The sequence below is a fragment of the Uloborus diversus genome, chromosome 8 (genome assembly GCF_026930045.1).
Source record: "Uloborus diversus isolate 005 chromosome 8, Udiv.v.3.1, whole genome shotgun sequence".
In the NCBI taxonomy this organism is placed as follows: Eukaryota; Metazoa; Arthropoda; class Arachnida; order Araneae; family Uloboridae; genus Uloborus; species Uloborus diversus.
The window spans coordinates 16,577,871-16,601,984 of record NC_072738.1 but is presented as its reverse complement, the minus strand read 5'-3'; positions in this window follow the sequence as shown (position 1 = coordinate 16,601,984).

Genomic DNA, 24,114 nt, shown 5'->3' with positions numbered 1-24,114 from the left:
CATTTCGAAAAATTGGAATAGTTTATCACAAAATGTTTTTCATTAACAGAATTTTACATTAATTTAATTAGTACTAGATAAACATCTTCCTCTGCTTATATTCATGTGATTTTGTTTTGAAACTTAATGTTTCTTGAAAAGAAAGTTTCATATTTTTTCACTTTTTACCTAAAATATCTTTTCAAACACTTTTCTTTGAGAAGAAAAATATCCGCTTTTAAATTAACTTGAACACTTTTAAACTCAATTTTGTAGAATATTCACTTTAAAAACAAACTTATCTAATGTTTAAGTTAAAAGTTGACACAAAATCCAACAGATGTCGCTGGAGTCTGACCGGAATTTTTGTTTGATTAATTGATTTCATACTAAAACTTTTGTTGAAATGACTGAGCCTGATAAGACGCGTATCGAGTGAAGCCTTGGTGCATATAAGCAAAGTTTTTCCAAACTTCAAATATTTTAATATTTTCAAACGGAAAAAGAAATAATTAGCAACTCCAGCGCTCAAATACGCTACCTTGTGGTGATTTACAAAACTGCCGAAGAAACTAAAACATTGCCACGTTGCATTCCACGTGTGTCTGTTGACGTAAACATAGGCAGTTTGTTCTGAGTATTTATTAACGCAATCGATGTGTCTTAGTTTGCTTTCAGCTACAGAAATTAATTCTTCCCTTAGTAGTATTCTCGAGTTTTTCAAAATAATGTTAGTTTTCCTTATTTCCTTCTAAAATATGAGTTGATTGAGAAATGGTGAAAGCGAAACTCTGGATTAACAAACTTGGATAACGTTATACAAAGTAAAAAATTTTATTGTTTTGTACGAATTTGTAAGAATATGTTTTTTTAATCTTAAATTAATTTAACTAACCATATTTTACAGCAGTATTTAGTTGGAATGGACAGTATGCAAAATATTTTCTTGAATATATTATCGTAGAACAAAAGGAAAAATATTTAACCGAGAAAGAATTTAGTTTATTCCTTTTATTCTCAGCTGAAAGGTTTCGCCAAATTTGTTTAGGATTATAGTTTTAGTATTGTGCGAGCAAAGTAGCCTTGGCGAGATTTCGCGTTTTTAGTTAAACCATTTTTAATTTTTGTCATGAGTGGAATAAAATGGTAGTAAGATTACAGAATTCGATAAGTAAAAGAAATAATGGTCAATCAACAGAAAAGAAAACTACCACCATATATCCGTAAGAATTTTGTAGATGATTTGCATAACATGACATAATTAAATCGTAACTCAGAAATTAGAAACATCGAAACAGAAAAATTTTAAATTAACCGATTCGGGAATTCGAGAGAAATAACTCAGCTACAAATGCAAAACAATAAGCGCTAGCCAAGCAAAGCAAAGAAGTATCATCTTCTTTTGGTAATAATTTGTAATGTCATATTAAATTTTCTAGCATTAATTGTTATTCTTGTCAGGCTACAATTATTATTTAGTTTTATCAAGAATTGATAAATATCGAATTCAAAATCGTGAAAATGGCTGCTTAGAACTACGAGCTACGTAGTTTGCATTAATGTTTGACGTTTAGTAATGCTTCTTGAATTCTCATTTCTTTCTACGTGGGTCAGAATATCAACATGACTTTGAAAATTAATTTAAAAAGAATAAAGCGAAAAAATCATGCATACGAACAAAATTTACTAGGCTTTTATTCGCAACTCCAGAGCTCGAATACGCTAACTTGCGGATATTTACAAAACTGCCGAAAAAACTAAAACATTGCGTTCCACGTGTTCATTTTGGGCAAAACAAACAGTTTGTTATGTGTATTTTTTTTTATTTGCGTAATTCATCATTTGGAATCGTCATCCTCAACTGCGTAACATCAAAAATATCTTATATAAACTGTGAGTACACATTTTATTTATCTTGTTCTGGGTGAATTTGAATAAATATCAGGTTTTCAATTCGATGAAAAAAAGCGGACTTAACAACATTGACTGGACACTAGGACCATGCTGAAAAATTACTGTTTTCCTTAACCTAATTCCACATAAATGATTTAAATAACCTTTGTTACTACAGCATCCAACTGAAATGGACAGTATGCAAATAAATTTTCTTGAAAATATTTATCGCAGAACAGATTGAAATATCCAGAAAGAATGTTAAGAATTTAAACAATAAAAAATAAAAGTTAGGAATTTTTATCGCTAAAATATCGCGCTTCTTTTCTTCCGGCATTAGACAGTGACTGCAGCGCCCCCTATAGTTTGTTGGAGTTGCGAATAGAGTTGTATGCATTTCGGTTTTAAGATACGAAGACTTTTTTTTTTTTTAGAGGCTAACATAGCTCTAAAGTCCACGAGAACAGAAGTTTTGTTTCGCGGGAGGTAAGATGTTTCGTTGCGATCAAGGAAAATAGTCACCTCGCTCTACCTTTGATCAAAATGTGATACTAGTGTGCTAAGGAAATTGAATTGCCACGCATTATACATACCTACAGGTGCCAATCGCAGGAGGTATTTCACCAACTAACATTGCCTTTATATCGCTGCAGGAGCGATTTCTTGAATCTCTTAATTCATCGGATAAGTAAGACCTATATACAATCTGTGCATTTTATTCATATACCTATTTTCGACAGTTAAAAAACTGGTAGTAGTATTTTTTATTGTGTGCTACCATTGTACAATTTTTTAACATAACTGCGGCGTGTAGAGACCAAGCTTGAAATCGAGAATGAGTGCAATTACGAAGTTCCTACAGAGGATTACGTTTGAATCATTCCATTTCAACATCCTCATACAAGTGTAATTATTCCCCACTGCAGATTGTACAATAGTTATGTCTAATAACCGAAAGTTGCAACCGAGTTTCGTGATGCCTTCTACTCATCCGTCCATTATGGCGAAAGATGTGTGGTTTTTTTCAAAGAAACATGATCATCGATGAAGCATATTTATTGCAAACTAACGAACATGCATTGGGGTTTTTGCACCCGCGATTTTGTGCCTAAGAGCACATCAACTGCATAACCGAAACCAACATCATAGCGAAACAGGACTCAATACAAGTGTTCTATCGCAACCCTTTTGGGAGAATGGCGCGCATGGGGGAGTCAACATTTTGGGTTAGGGCATGTGGTGCTTCCGCATCTTTACCCTGATTCAGAGTATGTGAGAATGAGATGGAAAAGGGATGGTGGATTGATTTAGCCTCCAGTCATTAAGTGACTGGGAAAAAGTAAAAAGTGAAGCATCCGAAAAAGCTAGAGTTCTTCAGTACAGCGGGTTAGGCTATTCCTTGGGTCTGGAGGAAAGACATCAGTTTTGTGATGATATCCTGGGAGAAGGCCGTCTGCGGGTTCCTATTGGACGGTGGCGCACCAGCACTGGAAGCCGGTGGGCGGGGCTTAGGTCTTCGCGGGCAGGTCCGGCTCATTGAGACGTGCTCTCCTGAGCAGTTTGCACATTTGGAGGGCTCCTCTGGTTTTTTCTGACAGGTTCTGCTGTCGTGGTCTCCTGCACAGCGGTAGCATTTCGCTGGAAGGGTGCATTGATGGGCTGTATGATTCCAGGCTTGGCAGTTGTAGCACTGGGAGGGCTGGAACTTTGGGCGCCTCTGATGCTCGACTCCAATCCGGAAATAGGACATCTTTTTGAGTTGAAATATTTCTTGGGCTTTGGGTTGATTATCCAACAGGACGAGGAAAAGCGGGATTGGGGCGAAGCCCTTCTCCCTTCCTTTGTGCAGTTGGATGACCTTTCGAACTGGGAATTTCAGGTCAGATAGTTCGGCTTGAATTTCGTCTGTAGAATGGGTGATGGGTAGGCCTCTGATGATAGCTTTGACCGGTCGGTCAGCGTCAGGTCGGGTAGCATAGAATGGGATGTTTTTTGCCTGGATAGCTGTCTTGAGTGTTGGGAGGTCGTCGGGGTTTTCCGGCTCGATGTGGAGCGTGGTCCCGGTAACTTTAACTTCAATGCGGTTTTTGGTGGTGAGCTGGATGTCATCAAGTAGCGTAGATGGGTCAGTTACCCCCATAATACTAATACGAGGGTTGCGTTTCTTCCTTGGTTTTCGAATTCGAGGTTTGGGAGGGGGGGGTTCCACTTGAGTTTCCTTATCTTCGGTTATTTTCCTTTCACGCATCAATAGACGGATAATTTTGTCGGTGAGTCGTTGGTAGCTGCGAATGAGTTGGCTGAGTTCATGATCTTGGCAGGACCAGATGCGGGGTTTGTTGAGTTCTCTGACGATTTTATCCAAATATTTTTTGGAGATCGCTAGTTCATCTTCAGTTTTGGAAACCTTAAGCTCGGCATCGAATTTTGTCGGATCATAGTCGAAATTTCGGAGAAGTTGTCCTACTCCGAGTGCTTCAGGAAACAATTCATCATCAGAACTTAGAGATGATAAGTCGTCGTCCTCGGATATTTGCGTATCCATCTCTGTAACAGTACTGGTATGGGGAACCATCGCCGGTGCTGACAGGGACTGCTTTTCGCTGGATGAAGGGTTGAGCCTAGGTTTTTTCCGACCCATGTCGGAGCTAAGAGAGATCACGTCCTTCGTCTATGAAAACCAAATCCTGAATGAATGAATCTGTCCTCTGACTGGCGCGCATGGAGAATGCGAATTCGCTTTTATCATAGCATTGGCGCCAACACCGTCAAGCATGCATGCACCAATCGGATTGCCATATCCTCATGCAATACTAAAATCAGGGTCTTGATCAAGTCGCACCTCATACCGCGAGCAATGAAAGCACAAATTTGTGTGATTTTGTCGTTTCAATAACGACACAAAAAAAAGAGGTCTTTTGAAAATTATGGATATTGGCAGAACCATACGACTTATGGAGCTGTAATTTGAATAACTTCACAGTCTTGTATTTACATCCCATAAAAATTTCATGAAAATTGAAGGGATCGAGTGGGGACCTTGTCTGAATCTGGGACATTTGAGATGGAGTACCCTTTGTGCATTCAAGAGAGTCAAAGGCAAAGGATAAGTTCTTTCTATCCGCCAGCGAGGAATAAAACTTTTTTAAATGATTCACAAAGCTAAAGAATTCTTATTATTAGTTCTTCTATAAAGTACCGAATGCAAAAACTTCAGTAATTTTTAGTTGTTTTGTGTCTTACGTTGATGAAGACGATTTCGGCGAAAAGTATTCCACAGGAACACAAAATAATGAAGACTAAAGAAGAATTTAGTTTTTGAATTCTTCGAACTTAAACTATTGTATTTCGTATTGTATCGTGCGTCTATATTTTAGCATATCTTTTGTAAGCTACTCCTTTACCACGCAAGTATTTTTTTTTTTTAATAAAAAACTTACTGAAGAAAAATGAAAAAATACTGAATGCACAAGAGTTAAATAGCAATCTCTGTAGCAAATCCCAAGAGTGAAAAGAACAGAGTTTTGATTTTTAATTTTATTAAAATATCCCAAATGGAAAACTACTCACTAATAACCTTGAAATAAACATTTTAGAATTGAAAATACATCATTTAAACAAACGAAAATGGATAACGCAGGGATCAATAGTAATTCGCAACTCCAACAAACTATAGGGGGCGCTGCAGTCACTGTCTAATGCCAGATGAAAAAACTAAAACAAACGCACGCCGTAACGTATAAATTGCTTCTAAACTTAGAAAATGACAGAAATTTTTGTTCCCATGTATGATTTTTTGTTCTTTACTCATTTCAAAAAGATTTTTTAAAGTCTTTTGGTTATTCTGACCCATGTAGAAAGAGATTAGAAATCAAAAAGTATTACGAAAGTAAAAAGTTAATGCAGAACACACAGTAAGTTGTTCTGAAGCAGTCATTTTCACGATGTTGAATTCGGAATTCATAAATTTTTGGTTCGCTTCGAACAGCATTTTCATTGTGTACCTTTTTTTTATACATTTAATACATATTACGTCCAGTTTCGGGACATTTCCGGCATTTGTTGACATTTCCGGCATTTGTTCACATTTTTGTCACATAGTGCACTTACGTGACAGACTGTCAAGAGTAACATTTAACACTAAAAAATTTATTTCTATGACTATATGATTGGATATCAAAAGAAATCATCATGCACGTAATTCATTCGTCATGAAAATGATTTAACTGATATGCAAAATCTTGTCAAGATACATTATTCTTTCACACAATACTAAAACCATAACCCTTAAAAACAGATTTTTGGCGAAACTCTTCCACCGATAATGACAGCTTTTGCAAAACAATAAAGTAAAGTTGGCGCGATATTTTAGCGATAAAAATTCCACGCTTTTATTTCTTATTGTTCAAATTCTTAACGTTCAATCTGGATTTTTCAATCTGTTCTGCGATAAATATTTTCAAGAAAATTTATTTGCATACTGTCCATTTCAGTTGGATGCTGTAGTAACAAAGGTTATTTAAATCATTTATGTTGAACTAGCTGCGTTACCCAGCTTTGCCCGGTCGATTTTGAAAACAAAAATTGTGTCAAGTGACGTATATTCAACAATCAGGCATAAATAAAAGAAAAAAAATAATCATGCAAAATTTCCCCTCCAAACAATGACGACAGATATTAAAATACTTTTAAGAAATTAAAATAAAATGAGAAAGATGGATTTGAAAAGCGTAACCATGGAAACACAAAGTAAAGTTTCAGAATTGAAAATGAGAAAGATGGAAATAATGGATTCAAAAAGCGTTACTGTGGAAACGCAAAATAAAATGGTTAAACACTTGAATAGAGAACAGATTTTTGAACTTCATTTAATTCGCTTGTAACTTTTTTTCTAATGGAGATAGAGGGTTCAACTTCCGACCAGAGGTCGAGTTAGATCTGAAGTAAAAAAGGTAGCTCTTTTCAATGGTGTCAAAAAGAAAACTGTGGGATAATTCCTTCACTATATATTGATAAATTTAATGAAGAAAGTAGTGCCTAAATTTCAGCTAAGCCTAAAAAAATTCGAGCTAAAAACCTAAATTACTCCCGCCGCAATGAAGTTAGAGCGTTGGAACAAATTGCGTAGAACGCGGAAAATTCTTCCCTTTCCAACGATATATAATATTACCAATTGCGAGTAATTTTTCACCCCCATATTCGGGAATTTATGTGAAAATTGGACCTAAATTGGAATGAAAAAAGAACAATTAATCGAATTGTTTTCGAAGTTGTCTGCAAACCTTCTCAGGACCTAAAGGAACAAACTGAAAATTTCAGCGAAATCGGCCGTGTAGTTAACGAGTTTTACGAGTTCAAACACACAGACGCTTTTTGGACACTTCATTTTATACTAGGTAGAGATTAGGTTAAGGAAAAGAGTAAGTTTTCAGCACGGCCCTAGTGTCCAGCTCAATGTTGTTAAGTCGGCTTTTTTTCATCGAATTGAAAAACTGATATTTATTCAAATTCACTCAGAACAAGATAAATAAAATGTGTACTTACAGTTTATATCAGATGTTTTTGATGTTACGCTGCTGCGAATGACGATTCCAAATGATGAATTACGCAAAATACAAAAAAATACACATAACAAACTTTGTTTTGCCCAAAATGAACACGTGGAACGCAATGTTTTAGTTTTTTCGTCAGTTTTGTAAATCACCGCAAGGTAGCGTATTCGAGCTCTCGAGTTGCGAATAGTACAATCATGATGATAACAAAAATAATACTAGTGTAACAATGATAATAATAAAAATAATAATTGTCTAATAGTAATAAAAACAAAAATAATACTAGTATAATAATTATATTAATAAAAATAATACTAGTATAATAATAATAATAATAATAACGCTAGTGTAATAAAAATAATACTAGGATAATAATAATAATTACCAAAACGAATAATAGTGCAATAATATAAATAAAAATGATATACATAATAATATTTGAAAAATAGTAACAATAAAAAGAATAATTACAATGACGATGATGATATTGTAAAAGGAAGGAATCACAAATTTCAAAAATTAAAAAAAGATAAGGCAATCAAAGAAGGTAACTTTTGGAGGTAATCCGGCATCTCCAATATGCTCAGAGGAATTCAATGAGTAGTTGTCTTGCATTTGCGAAATGAGCAGGAAAAAAACAGAAAATGTCTGACGCCATGTTGGACGAGTGTCTCCTGTGTAGCTATATCCATTAAACATCCTTAGTTTACTAAAGTAATCGTTTTAAATTATAGTTTACTAATTAAATTATAACTATTATATTCTCTTTATTGCGAGTAAAACGTCATTTGTTCCTCTAAATGAACTAGAGGTTTTTCAAGAATACTATTTCTCTTTCTTTAAAGGAAGTTTACTGCTTTCAAAGTTTATAAACAGAAATAGCTAAATCTAGCTAATTCTATATTATAAAAGGTCAGTTATTAGGCTGAATTTAAACATTTTAAAGTGAGTCAAATGAAATTGCTTCAGGGGAAACATTCATTGACAAAATTAATAAGTATTAGTTTAAAAATAATTTCCTATGTTAGTTAGAAAAAAAAAATCTTCTGTTTCCAGAGTTTAGAATGAATAACATCTTATTATCAGTTTTTAAAGTATTTCTATAAAATTTTCACTTGGCGAATTCGTTAAGTTTTAGCGCCATCTTATATTTGCAATCGCTATAAAAAATAGTTTGCTTAAATTAGCGAACGGACTCGAATATGTTGAACTTTTTATCTATTTGATTAATGAGTGGTCTTTATCATGTTGAAATTTGTAATACCAGTAGCTTCTACTGCAAACTCATGAATTGTTTTCTGTAATGCGGCTGTATTGCAATAAAGTTGCAGTGTCTTCTATTTATGAGACTCCCCCCCCCCCCCTGACTTTGCTGGGCTAATGTTATTTATCCATACTGAAAATGAATCGCATTTCCTTTCAGTATTCTTTCTCTGAAGTTTTCTTTCTACTTAGATAAAGAAATAGCTGCCGTCGAGTTCCTTAAAGTGCATCGTCGGCCAAGGAGATAGTTTCAGAATTCAACAATAGATAACGCTGCACATAGTAAGCTTGTAAGTCAAAAATGAAGAATTTAAATCCATCGATTTTTATTCCGATTGCGACATGTGATTGCAGTCACCGGAAGACATTTTGAGATGTTTTTTTTTTTAATTTTTTTTTTTTTTTTTTTTTTTTTTTTTTTTTTTTTTGTAGTTTTGCCGATTAAAATCATTTTTCGAAAAAATTATAATGTAATTTTCTATTTTTCTTTGATTTACGCTCTTACTATCTGTAGCGCCATCTATTGGAAAACTATTGAACTAAAATATGCAAATTTGGTGGGGTACAAACTTACGGCACGCCACATGAATTTTCTGCAAAAATTATTTTTTATCTTTAACCGTTTTCCAGCTATAAATTTTTTTAAACAGTCAGTGTGTTTCAGGACTCCCGTAGCTGTCTTAATGCAACACTGATACATAGCTATTGTTTTGCGAGAATCGCATCTGTTCCAAGGAATAAGCAGTGCAACCTCCACTACAGACGAAAGCGAAGATCCCCCCCCTCCCCCTATCTCGATTTCCCGAACGAGAAAACTGAAATTCTGTCATTGAGGACAAACACCCTTTGAGACTTCGAAGCTTCTCTTCATCGAGATCCTGCTTCATCCATGACTACAAATTTATGCCGCTTTCCGTACCATATCCTCCTTTTCCATTTTTCATCCGTTTCCCTATTTTTTTTTCTTTCTTTCCTTTTTTTTTTTTTATTCAGTCCCAAGTCATTTAGTGTGAACTTTTTAACCCTACCTATGAATATCTGGTAAAGTAAGCTTCTTCTAGGCCCTTCTTCAACATATTTTCCAGTTTCAATAGTTACTTTGAAATGCACTGTCTGCGATAGAGCTTTGCTGTCCAAATACAGCACTGACAGATGACAATGTACAGACATCAGATTTATTTTTCCTTTAACAGTGGGGTAGCTATTTCGAAGTCGAGGGGGGGGGGAGAGAAGGTTTTCTTAATATATCTTGGTTCCTTGCTTTTCAAGGCCTTATTTTATTAAATATCACTCACATTTATACATATGTACTTTTTTTTTTGCGCACTTGCTGATTATTTGCGCAGATTTTTACACAAAATGTTCCTTAATTTTCAAGTATTGAGTTTATTTTGGTACATGTTGCTTCAATGTTGTTTTTTTCTTGCAGGAAAGTGAGTTAAAATCCAATGAACATACAGAATCCACGTCAAAGCTGAAAAGCTTTCGTACTTCAAAACAAACTTGCAATTTTTAGCTGAATCTTAAGTAGTGTCGAAGGTAAGTTTAAATATAAGACAATAAGGACCGTATTTTCTGTAATTTTTCTTTGCTATCTACACTGCCTCCGTTGTAAGATATCATATTTCAAAACTGGAAAAAAGGAAAGCTTACAATTGATGTTGAAGAACCTGAGCTGCTAGTGCCAAGAATAACAGCAAAGTTATAGGTTTCAGGAGATATAGCGAACAGTTAAATCAGAATTTTTTATGGTGAATTTAAAAAAATCTTCCTCGCGAGAGCTAGAGGAAGATTGATGCCATGTACAAATGAATCCGCATTTTCGTATTGTTCTCTGTTAAACGCGGTAAATTGTGAAATATTTGTGGATGCAGTGCGCTTGACCATATTAAGACTGCTGCAGGCGCTCTCATGGGCAGGATGAAATATGAATATTCGATTCAATAATACATGCGTAAGACACTTGTCGAGGCTCTTCATTTGGATGATCGGGGGAAGGGGGCTAATTGATCCCCCCTCCCCCGTTTTAGAAATTCAATGAAATTCGGTACTTTTTGGGGAAAAGTCAGTTTTTAAGGGGGAGGGGTTTTGAAATGCTGGCAAGGGATAACAAGATGTGTAACATCATGCATTTTTCTTTACAAATGTACGCTTATGAAAAGCAGTTCCTCAGTGACCCAGTTGCTCAGATTTACCTGAGCATTTGAAACCGATAAATAGAGCTATTGGTAGGTGCGGGGTGTCTGGGTTTGTTGAATGTCAAATGTTTATGAAAAGCAGCATGACATGTGGCAGAAAAAGAGGGAAGGGCGTAGAAATGCATAGTGTCATACACTTCGGTTAACTAATCCCTTTTGGTCATTTGGTTTGCTGGAACTAGTTCTAGGAACAAAGTCCATCAAAATGAAATTAGAATCCATTCTTGATCATTGATGAGCCATCTAGTGAGAGAAAATACTACTTTTCGTAAACCACTTCTATTTAAAACAATAGTTTTTTTTTTATCACTCTATTGTCCAATCTTCAAAAAAATAAATAAGTAAATAAATAAATAAATAAAAAATAAATAAAATTCAATTCTCTGAAAATAACAACTACTAAATAGCGTTTTGTCCTCGCAATACCTTTGGGTATGGTTTACAGTCTGCATAGCATGATTAACACAGTTTTTACAATGTGAAGCCAACGTCGAAATTTTATGATTTTTTTTTTTTTTTTTGTTCAGTTTCAAGTTCTTCTGCTTTCTAAAACATTATCAAAATTCAGGAATGAACTGATTTTTTTCATTTTTTTTCTTTGATATGAGTTACTTTTCGCGCTTGAAATTTATGTTTTTACACACTATCAATTCGACTTTGCGTTTGTTAGTAATTTTCGTTCGTTTTAGTGCCAATAATGCTTCATGCTATTTTTCTTTTCTTTTCTTTTTTTTTTTTTTCAAACTACTCCAGTGCCCATTGATTACTTATTGAATTTGGCCTATTTTTCTTATTTCGTACATTCGAATTAGAACATATGAGGCAGTGAGAAGCAGAGGGATGTAGGCGGACATTATCAAGTTGTGATTAAAACGTGTTTAAAGACAGCATCCTAGATAGACTCTCACTATAACTTTTTTTTAAATCATGCTGTACTGCAGCAACTACCAGGGCTACAAGCATCATCTCTTGCCCTAGAAAATCAGAGGTTCACCTACCATGTGTACTGGTTATCTACAAGTTTTTAATTTTGCCACATATATCCCTTTGCTTCTCACTGCCTCTTATGGCGATACAGCATGTGACTACTTGAATGAAAAGATGTCTTGGTTAAATTATTAAAATATTTCTAAATAATGGAATGTATAATTTTGACTTCACAATTGCTTTTTAGAGCTGGTTTTCCTCCGAATACATCATATATGCTTTTCCCCAATCATTTGAATACATTCTTCCTTTACATCCAACAGATGGCGCTTTATTTCATCTGACGCATGTCTACTTGATTATTGTATGGTTTGACAGTAGGTCATGGTCATTATTAATAGTGCCTAGAAACAATACAACTATAATAACTTTCTAGGCACTGTAGTCACTTCTCTATCACTATCGAGGATGTTTAAGTTGCTTTATTGGTACCACACATTCGTTTAGGATCCATGTTTTAAAATTTAATGACGCATTATAATGCGTACTTGCTTAATTTGTACACTATTTATAGCACATAATTAGCATGAAAGAAGCGAAATTTAAAAAAAAAAAGAATTCTGCTTGATGTATTGCATTCAGTTTTTGCTTTAAAATCTTTTACTACCAGTAATTTATTTAATCTTTTCATTACCGATATATTTAAAGCAATTGCATTGGCAGCATTCGGAGTCGTAGCCCTGGCTAGTGACGTCGAGGTTAGGTCCATCGAAACGATGGCAATCGTAAAGTCCGCAACCTTAAAACGACGGTGATTTTTCCACTACTTTGCGTTGCATGGAAATTGTATGAGTCGATACAGATTACAGTGATGATAAAATAAAAAAACACCGAAGGATTGTCTCCTTCTGTACACTCGCTTGCTGGTCAGGCTGCTGCGATTCTTTTTGCTTAGAGAACATTTCTGAAGGAAATTTAATCGAAGGGGATAGCAGTATTAGTTTCTACAAACTAGGGCTGTCTAACTGCAAAGAGCCCACGGGCCAGAATTTCGGTCACTGATCAACTGGCGGGCTGCAGTTTGAAAAATTTGAACAATAAGCTCTTACCTCTTATACAATAACAATTAATAATTCTTAATGTATAAGAGGTAATTAATTTTAAAACAATGAAACAGGAGGATTATAAAACCCTTTGCTTAAATTTTAATGGGAATATTGAGGCAGATTCGACTTCTTTACAAGGGCAGGAATGTCAACCTAGATGTTTTTCGTTGCCAGCAGAAGGTCTATCAATGAACTGTCGGAGAGAGAGCTCCTGCAGTGGCGTAGCTAGACCCGACTTTCGGGGGGGGGGGGGGGTTACTTCTTTTATCTCTCTCTCTCTCTCTCTCTATATATATATATATATATATATATACTAGCTGACCCAGCCACGCGTTGCTGTGGCGAAGTAGTTGGATTAAAATGTACTTTTACTCAATATTTCGATAGAATCTAATTAATATTTTTAGTGAAGCTGAAAACAGTCTAGCTCATTTTAAAACAAATGTGATTGATAATTAGCGTGTTAGGCTGAATTAAGTACTTATTGAATTTAGTAAGTACTAAATAAATTTTCAATGGAAAAAGAGCTATACTTACGCTTAGTAAATTTTGCAAGTATGATTTCGGCCATAAAACAAAGCAAAATAACTTGAAAGTGATAGTAAATATCGAAACTGATGGTAAAATATCGGAACGTAGAAATTAAGCATAAACCAACACACACTTTTAGAATGTACACTTTATTTTATTCATTTCAGATTTCTCTATAGTTTGTAATCAATAATTTCTTAACAAAATACATTAACTAAATTAAAAATATATATAAATTAAATTTATAAATGAGGTAGATGAAATTGACTTCGATTATTTGAAAACTGAAAATTATCTAAGCACTAAGTGTGCACAATATTCCTGTTTAACCTGTGTTTTGCAAATACGAATAGGTGTGATATCTTTCCCACTTGTGAGTACGTGACAGATAGTTGCCCATGAGAGAAACATGTATGTTTCTAGTCCAAACCGAAAGTAGACATTATTTGGTCTTGAGATCTATACATGGTCTTTTCAAAAGCAAAACAAATCGAAAATTGAAACCTTCCAAATGTGTTTGAAAACTATGATGCTATGTATGGATTACGTGGCAACACAAAAATTTCACCTTTAAACTTTTCCGTCGAAATTTTTGAAATTTTGATGAAGAAACCGTTTCATAATCTAGGTGGTGTTGTGAAAAAGAATAATTGGTGACCCAATTTTATACCGGAAGCCGTCTAGTGGCATTCCTGGTATATCCAGAGAATTTGAAAATTCAGTTGGAATGTTTACGGCTTTGTTTTTATCGACAACTGTACAGCCTTGTTCAGCATCAACGGTCAGCACAATTTATTTTTTTTTTCAGCTGTCAGTAATGCTCATTATTCAAAATATGTGTAGCTAAGACAGCGTCATTGCACCGTTTTTTCTCGTTGTAAATCAGTGTTGACTAAGTCGGTGACCAATTGATCAGGTGATATCACACCATAATGACTAAACAAATTTGAAATTGAAATGCATAAATCTTCAATCAACACTAAAGCTTCATTATACATCTTTGGTATAAAATCTTAAATTTGAAGATCGGAGTATTTGTTTAATTCTATGGAGTACATTTTCAAATATAAAATTTATATAGTTTCCCGACAGAAATGATGATTGTGTTGGATATTACGTCGTCAAAATTATCTTAAACAGTTGACGAATACTGTTTCTCATTATTCAAAACCCGCATTAGAAAATGCAACTCTCAATGATTGTGTGCTACCAATAATTACAATTCGCGCAATGCATCGTGATATGTATTATACACTCGACAATTAACGGTCCGCTAATATTCCCGTCTGTCCAGGAAAGTTTAACCGAAAACAAATGCAAAAACAACATTCACTTTGTTCTGGATGCACAGTTTTGTTTTCGATGGAGTTTTTGTCCCAACGTATTGGCTTTAAATTTTATATATGGCCGAGATTGGTGAATGTTGTGTTCTTTGTTTGCGTCGCTTCCATGATTTTTTGATTTTATTCAACACTGTAAAAAAAAAAAAGAATTGTCCTGAAAAATAATGGGCAGCGAATACGCCCAATTTTTGCTAGTAACGTATCTTGCAAAAATACAGGAACGTATCTCACTAAAAGTGAGAAACCTTCCTAAAATATCCTGAAGTCTTTCTAAAGAATTCCGAAACCTCTTCGATTCGAGACAATCATTTCTCTGAAATCTTTAGAGAGAATCGAAGGAAGATTAAAAGTAATAGCTTGTCACATTTTTTGACTCACCAAGAAAGTACCAAATGCGTTATTCCTACCATAGCCACTGCTAAGATGAACTTGCAAGCATGCGTAAATTATTCCTTTTGCTTGTTACTCTTGGAAAGTTACGGAATCCAGAGACTCACTTTCACCCATTGGGAGTTACGTCAATCTGAATGGATCACGACGACAGTAGTGAAGTCAGTTCTATAAAATTCATTAACCTTCCTGAAATTATCCTGGAATCTTTTTCAATGAATTCAGTATTATCCTAGGCTTCAAGCCAGTGGTGTCACTGGACAGTCAGGAAAAACTTACGTAAGTTGAACACAAAGCTTCACACCACGCTACTTTTCCAAGAAAGCTCCAACAATAATGCCGCAAGCATGGCGAAAGGTAAGACCGACTTGCAAGCAAGTGCCGTAAGTCTAACTCGCCTAGATTCCTACAAAACTACATTATCCAAAGGATCTTTCACTCTCTCTGGGAGCTTTTAGGCAGTTCGAACGGAACGTAATTGACCTAAGCCGATATACTTAATAAATACGCTCAGTTAATCTTTAAACTGGGAGCTAAAATATTTTTCGCAACAGTGAGAAGTGAGCATTCATGACGTTTGTAGCAATTCAGGAACCTTTTGGAAGCAGATAGTTGATTTCCAAATAAAATTGTTAATGACCTGTGAAATCCCAACATATTTCACGGAAATAATCAGTGACATTTCGGATTTGTTTACAATGCATGTAAAATAGCGTGGAACATTGGTAAATAATTTGATCTCTGAGAATCGGGTCAAACACATATGTTTTAGACAATGTAAAAAAAATCAGGGTTGTTTTTGATGGTTCAAGTGCTCTTCATAGAAAATATCTTCGGTAAAATATACTCGTTGACCGTTTTCAAGATGTACTGCAAGATGCTGTACAGAAGGGTCTCTTTCGCATATAGAGAAACTAAATTATGCCAGATAGCTTCGTTGCTGCTCATTTATCCACCCAACGCATTATTCCGTCCATATCTCGTACCTCCAATGCGACCTAATAAGGATAAGAAATAACGTATTTGACAACGTATTTAGCGGATTGTAAGGAGCTGGAAAATTTGACATTTATATTAGCCTCATACGTTTTTTAAAAACAGTGGTGAGTATGGAACTACCCGCTGGTTGTCAATTTCAACTTGATTTGTAGAATTTGACACTTACATTGAAAAGTGTGGCCTCAGTACTCCTCCTTTCTACGGCGATATTGCTGATAACCATCAATATCCGTAACATAGTGTCATTTGTAAATTTTAATTAACTTAAGAATAAAACTTTTGAGGATGAATAAACAAACAGCGCCATCTATTAAGAATTTACCAAACCAAACAACCAATACACACTATTAATGTATCAAAAACATTTTATTTGCAATTAAAAATTATAAAAACCATCCTATCTTTTAAGTTGGACCAAATTACAGATACGTATGAAATTTGATAAAAATCGGTTCAGTAGTTTCGGAGTTTACCCCGAACAAACATCGTGACACGAGATTTTTATATATATAGATATATATGTGTGTGTGTAGAATCGCTTGGAATTTTTTCCTTTTCTTCTTTTTTTTTCTTTCTCTTCTCTCTTCTTTTTCTCTTTTTTTTTGAGACTAACTTTTTTGGGGGGGGGTTGTCCCCAATCCCCCCCCCCTTAGCTACGCCCCTGAGCTCCTGTGACGATTCTTGATACAGTTTATTGTGGAAGAAGCACTTTCGCATAGATATATGCTCCCAAACATGGAAGCGACGGGAGCAAATTCTCAAATTCTTTTTCGAAATCAACAAAGGACGAAGAGTCAATGAGGGGGGTCTTTATTTTTAACCAATTGCAGGCAGATTTTGCTTATCTGAAATGTTTCTCTCTTCCCTCCCTGTCTCCCTCCGCCAACGAGAGGCAATACTATTTTTAGGAATTCGTTTGAACACCAGCGTGCAGGGTAGGCTGCTTGACCTTGACCTGTAGATGTCCTGTATCTTTTTCTCTCAAAACAATGAAAGAGGTATAAAAGGGAGATCAAGAAGAAATTTCGAGGACCCCGGCTTGATCAAGAAGGGTAGTCTCGGATGCTTCTTGACACCAATAAATGTCGAAAAAAGAAAGATGCTGAATAAGAATGGCGGGCCGCACAATATATGTTGGCGAGCCGCATGCGGCCCGCGGGCCGCCAGTTGGACAGCCCTGCTACAAACCATCAGTTTTTTGATTCGGTGAAAACAAAATATCGTTTTTGCTGCCAAAAAGATGCGTCAAGGAGGTAGTTTTAATACACGAAATAAGATTACTGGCTAATTAGCCGATCCCACTCGTTAAGAATCGTACTTGCCCATATAGTGAGTTGATTAAAAGCTTCGTGATACAGAATGCCTGCGCTTTCTTGACGAAATCTATTGCCATCTATCGAAGATGCTAGAAACTAACAAGGCTAACATTAAAGATTCATTTTTTTAGAAGCTGAACAAAGTGAACGGGGGCCTGATAGTTAATACCTTCAATTTTCCTGAAACTTTCAAAATTTTTAACTAGTATTGTGATAAGAAAAACTGAAGCTTCATTCCTCTCAAATTCGACTTGTTGGCTCTCGAGTAGTGGTTAAAGTTTAAGGTCTTGGAGAAAAAAAAAGTTACATGGATGATTGCTTTGCCACAAAAGCAATGAGTGAGCCAAGCCAATTCTTTTGATAGCGGATACTACTTGCTACTAGGTACAGTCATAGAAAAACAAAATGAAACACTCGTTCGTATTCGAAGACTATTGACCCTACAGACAAGTATAAGGTGTTATTTTTTTTCAGGAATAATGAATTCTACATATTTATGTTAATAAGCTGTTGTTAGGGGGTCGTTTTCATATTTAAACGAGCATCAACTTCAAATTTTTCAATGAGAACACCCTTTTTTTTAAATCACATATTTGTAACTAGCATCCTTTTTTAACTTTGTTGAAAAATTTTGTTTAGTTCGATCCAGTCGTTACTTCAGAATTGAGTTTTGAAAAATCCCTCTCGTAATATTAAAACGTATTTTGATAATTTTACACATAACACAAAAACAAGATTAGGTACGGCAAAGATTGTTTTCCTATATCAAAATATGATTCGACCCAATAATAAAAACATTATTTACAGCTAAAATGTAAAAAAAAACAACAGCTAAAATGTAAATTTAGATATTTTATGTGTTATAATAATATTTTTTGAAAAAAAAAAAATATGATCTGAAACTATATTAAATTTCAGCAGAAAAACAATTTAGAAGAGCTTTTATGTGGGAATCCAAAATTTCAGCTCAAAATATTCAATAGTTTTTGCGCTATGCTTAAAAATTCATTTTTTCCCACTTTAGGGCACCGTATACCTTTTTAAAACAGAAATTTTGAAATTTGGTTTCATCGAGAAAAGAACAAAATTGTTTAACAAAAAAAGCAAACCAATTAAAACGTGGTATTTCTACATTAGAGTTACGTCTATGACTTTTTAAAATGTATAAATTTATTCGCTGTCTCTGCAGAAGAACAACATTATGTTGCCATAGTCAGTTTTATGTGGATTACGCGTAACCCTCATTATGTAAATAATGAGAAACACTATTTTATTGTCTAGGAAAGAATATTTTATAGAACATTTTAAATTAAAATCTACACTTAAAATGCTTCTGTTTTTTTTTTCTTCTGCGTTTCGCCATTTCAGTGTCCTTTTGTAAAACAATAACTCTGAAGAAAATTAACATACACAACTTTTTTACAGGAACATACAATAAAACTTAATTGTCTTGCTAGTCATGTTACAATAGGCAGTGTCGAATGGCTCTTCTCAGTGATAATTTGCTTAAAGGAAAAACTATTGCACTCGAAAAATAGCCGACGGTGTGAAATTTCTCCTATAACAGTTTCCAGATGGCTCAATGGAAAATATTTGCTCTTAGATTAGTTTGCTGATTTTTTACGAATTATTATTATTGTTATTATTATTATTATTATTATTATTATTATTATTATTATTATTATTATTATTATTATTATTATTATTATTATTATTATTATTTGTAAAGTGTTTGAAAAATTTTCAATGTGTTAAGATCTAGGAAAGGAAGTTTCAGTAAGCTGTGAGGCCGAATTATGCACGCAAAATAGTTGTTTTGGCTAATTGTGATTTTTTTATTTTTTTTATTTTTGTCAAAAATTTAAAAGAACATTAATTTGAATGTAAGATGGAGTTGAGTTCTTGTATATTTCCAATTATAATTTTAATATTATTTTTGTTTAATTTTCTGCATCTCACATTTAAATCGTTCGTGCAAGCCCAAGATAAAACTTCAAAATGTTTTGTTTTTTTTTAAAATAACATTGAAAAATATGGAAAGAAAAAAGAAATTTCCGAAAAAAATTGTTATCAACTACTAGATGCCTGTTTTATTAAAGTGTTTCAGAAACCAATTTCTGAATATTCGACTCCAACTTTATGCCAATCCTTATATATTATTTCTGTAGCCAGTTTTTGGTTTCTACGCGAGATTTTCCTCAATTCTTGATCGATTTCTTTGATTTACACCCTATTTTAAAGTTTATCGTACAGGCTACTGAAGAAAAATAGACCCACGGTCTAAAAACTTTTTTCGGGCAAAAAAACCTGTTTTAAAGAACCAGAATGAGATTTTCAATAAAGTTTACAACTTTAACTTGCACTGTTACCGACGGAGCTGAATAGCTTGATCGGCAGAGCGTTCGACTGGTAACCAGGAGAATGCGTGTTCGGGCCCACGTCCGGACAATCTACATCAAAAAATTAGAAAAATATCGCGCATTACATGTCCAATTAATAATAATGAATAATAAATATGAGGGAATAGAATAAATGAGATTGGAAACGCTCCTTGCTGTTATGAAAACTTGATGCAACATGGAGCTCAATTGTAAGGATTTTTCTTTTTTTTTTCTAAAGCTTTGGCTTCGGTAAGAAAATTAAAGCATAATGTAAGCGGAAATATAAGTATCAGGTTTAAGATTTCAGACTACAATGGAATTGTTTTTTGTTCAGTAAAATATAATAAATCGCATGTTGAAATATAGATTCTTCTAATGAGTTTTTGACTCTTTGTACAAATAAAAATATTACTACTACAATTTAAAGGGTAACATATATATTTTTCTTCTTTTTGCAAAAAAACAAATAGCGCATCACATTTTTACTACATTCGAAAAGCTACGCTTAAAAAAGAACTTAGTTCAAGTTATTTTGTATTTTAACCGTGCTGTTAAATGATGAACACGTGCTGCCATCTAAGCTATAACGGCTCAAACAGCCTGCGATAACAAATTGTAAAAATTTTCAAAAATAAAAACACTTATCGGCAAGAAAAAAAATTCAAAATTAACCTGTGGGGTTTTTTTTTTTTTTTTTTTGGGTAGAGCGTTCGGCGATAAACTGTTTGAACTTCAGGCAAGTTAGCATACAACAGATAACACACGTAGCACGTAGTAAAATAAATGCAGTGGGAATGCTATTTGGTGTTTCGACTCCTTTATGCAGGCTGCAGTTATCATTCAGATAAGCTGACTGCCAATCGAAGGGTGTTCTTCCTTTTTTTTTTAAAGCTTTGACTAAGTCCAGACCACTAAGAATAATGCAAGCATAAAAAAAGCGTTAGATATACCTCAAGGGAATCCTTTTTGTGCAGAAAAACATTTTCATTGTATGCTGAAATGTAGATTTTTCTAATAGCAGTGTTCGAACTTTTATACAAATGAAAAAATACTACGCCAAATTAAAACTACGAGTTTCACCCAGTAAATATTTAATTATTTATTCGAATACGATATAAAACATTAAAATTATTATCAACTTCATTAGTAAGAAATCATTTTTTACTCCTCTGCTTTCGGCTGACAAAAAAAAAAAAAAAAAAAAAAAAAAACATTTTGTCTACGTTTGAAAAACTACGCTTAGAAAACGGACTCAGTTGAACTGGTTTTGGTTTTGAATTTCAAATTTTCGATTAAAAGAAAAACAAGTGCGAGCATTTAAGCGGTACAGGTTAAAGAAGCCTGCTATGGGAAATTGTTGAATATTCAAAAATAAAAACACTCATTTTCAATCGAATTTATTACTTCTCTAGAATGTTTGTTTCAATCGCTACGTGAGATCTTCATTCTTTAATCAAATTCCATGTTTTACGAATAATTTTAAGTCGTATCATGCTGGCTAATGATAAAACATAGACGCATGATCTTATTGTATTTTTTTCGGCAAAAAGCTTTTTTTGCTGTGTTTTATTACGCATTCATTCAATGAATAGCATTCGAAAAGGAAGGCGCAGTTGCTCGGTTGGTTGGAGTGTCGTGCTGATAATCAGAATGGCGCCATTTCGAATCCGTGCCAAAACATATCTCTTTTATGTTTTTTTTTTTTCGCCAGAGGCTCACATAGGCAGGATTGTATTTGCCACAACCCGTTTTTTCACATACACAATTACTGATTTTTTACGTGTCACTCAGGCACACTTTTAATGATATTTATATTTGCATTGAAAATACGTACAACCAAAAGGTGAGCGATGATCAAATTATTACAACGTTGTATTTAACGAGGTTTTGTTACTGATGTCTTCAAATTACATGTGTGTGCTTACTTTTTTCCGTTTACTTTTTTCGGTTTTTCTTCATAATATTCTTTCTTTGAAATTTTTAAAGAGCGAAGTGCCTTATGAAACGATTCGAAGTACAGTGCGGAGTTCCGCACGGGTCGTATAGTGAAACTTACGCTTTCTGGTTTTTAACTTACAGCAGTCCACGGGTCACACGGTCCAGGGCGGACATTCCACGCTCGTCAGCTTGCGAGATCGAGATTTTCGCTCACGTGATCGGTTGTGACGTAGAAATGTTGCAAAGTAGTATTCAAATCTACTCGAACTGTTGAAAAAGCTTCCTCGTGAGAGCTAGAGGCGGATTAACGCCATGTTCAAATGCATTAAAATTTTCGTATTATACTTAAACCGCGGTAAACCGTGAAATATGGGTTGACGCATTGCTCTTATCCACATTCCGACCGCTGCAATCACTCGCAATGAAATTATTTTCGTGCAGGTAAAATTTGACATGGATTCAAATAATAATAGCGAAAGACACTTGAATCGATTATTTCAGAAAGGGCGTAAGTTCAATGGATTCCCGTAGAACTTACGCCCTTTCTGAAGTTGAGGCTCTTCATTTGGATGATCAGGGGGAAAAGCCATTTAACTCCCGCCCCCTCCTGGTTTTAGAAATTCAATGAAATTCGGTATTTTTGGGGAAAATCAATTTTTAAGGGGGAAGGTGTTTTGAAATGGTGGCAAGGGATAACAAGACGTGTAACATCATGCATTTTTCTTTACAAATGTATGCTTATTAAGAGGAGATCCTCAGGGACCCCCTTACTCAGATCTATCTGAGCATTTAAAACCGATAAATTGGTAGGTACGGGGTTCTCTGGGTGTGTCAAATGCCTATGAAGGGGAGCATGATGTGTGGCAAAAAAAAAAAAAAAAGAGGGAATGAGCGTAGAGATGGATATTGTCATTTACTTCGGCAAACGAATTCCTTTTGGTCATTTGGTTTGCTGGAACTGGTTCCAGAAACAAATTCCATCGAAACAAAATGGGAATCTGCCATTGATGCGTCGCCTAGTGAGAGAAAATACTACTTTTCTTAATCGCCTTTTATTCGAAACGAATGTTTTTTTTTTCATCACTCATATTATCCAATCTTCCAAAAAATTTTAAAATTCACCTCTCTGAAAGTAATAAGTACTGAATAGCGTTTTGTCCTCGCAATACCTTTGAGTGTGGTAATACACTCTGCATAGCATGATTAACACGGCTTTTACAATGTGAAACCAACGTCGAAATTTTATGATTTTTTTTTTTTCTGTTTCAAGCTGTTTTGCTTTCTAGTAAAATGAAAGAAATGAACAAATTTGTTTCATTTTTTTTTTCTTTGATATGAGTATCATTTTTTTTCACACTAAAAATTTATATTTTTAAACGCGCATTGTAAACTTTTAGTAATATCACTGCGATAATTATTTTTGCCACGAATAAATCCTATGATATTTTTTTCACTAAACAAAAATTTATAAAAAAAAAAGATTTTTTTGTAAACAGAAAAATTTTGAAATGACTTGCACAAATAATGCACTCAATTATTTCTTTTAGAGAATGAAATTTTAATTGAGTGAAGAAAGGATTTTTGGATTTTCGTTGCAATTCAGCTCTATGGCTTTCTTCCTCATACGGTATTAAAAGCTAATGTGCTTGAATTCAGAATGTTCCTGTAAAAAAATTAGTTTTGAAACTTAATTCATAACAGAAATTTATTTAAAATATCATATATTAATATTAATGAAATTTTAATAAGTTAAATGCGTTTAATGTATGCATAAAAAGTTCTATATGGTTGGGGTCGTAAACATAACCTGGCATCATTGTGAAGGCTACGCAAATCCTAATCACAGCATTACTACTCTGCCGGGTGAGGTTTGCCTCAACATTATATTTAACATTTTTTATAAACCATGAACAAGATTTGATTTGTAGTTGTTTGATATGTAGTGTTCAAAATATATGTTATTCATTTTGTGTGTATCAAAGCAAAATGTATCACAAAAAAAAAAAAAAAAAAATCAGCTGTTTTAGATTTAACTACTCTCTTAACTAAATTTGTTGAGCAGATTGCTTGTTCATTGTAATTAAATGCCTTAGCTTACTGGCTTTTCAAGTACTTTTCATTTTTTTAAGGAACGAATCATGCAATTTTTCGGGAGTTAATAGCCCCAACAAAGCGGGGGGGGGGGGGGGGGCTAAGGCTATATAACTTGTTTAGCTTATTGGTAAATCCGCCCAGCCGAAGACTTATTTTGAAGTGCTAAAGAGCAATATTGTGAAATACTGCTTGTTCCAAATATAT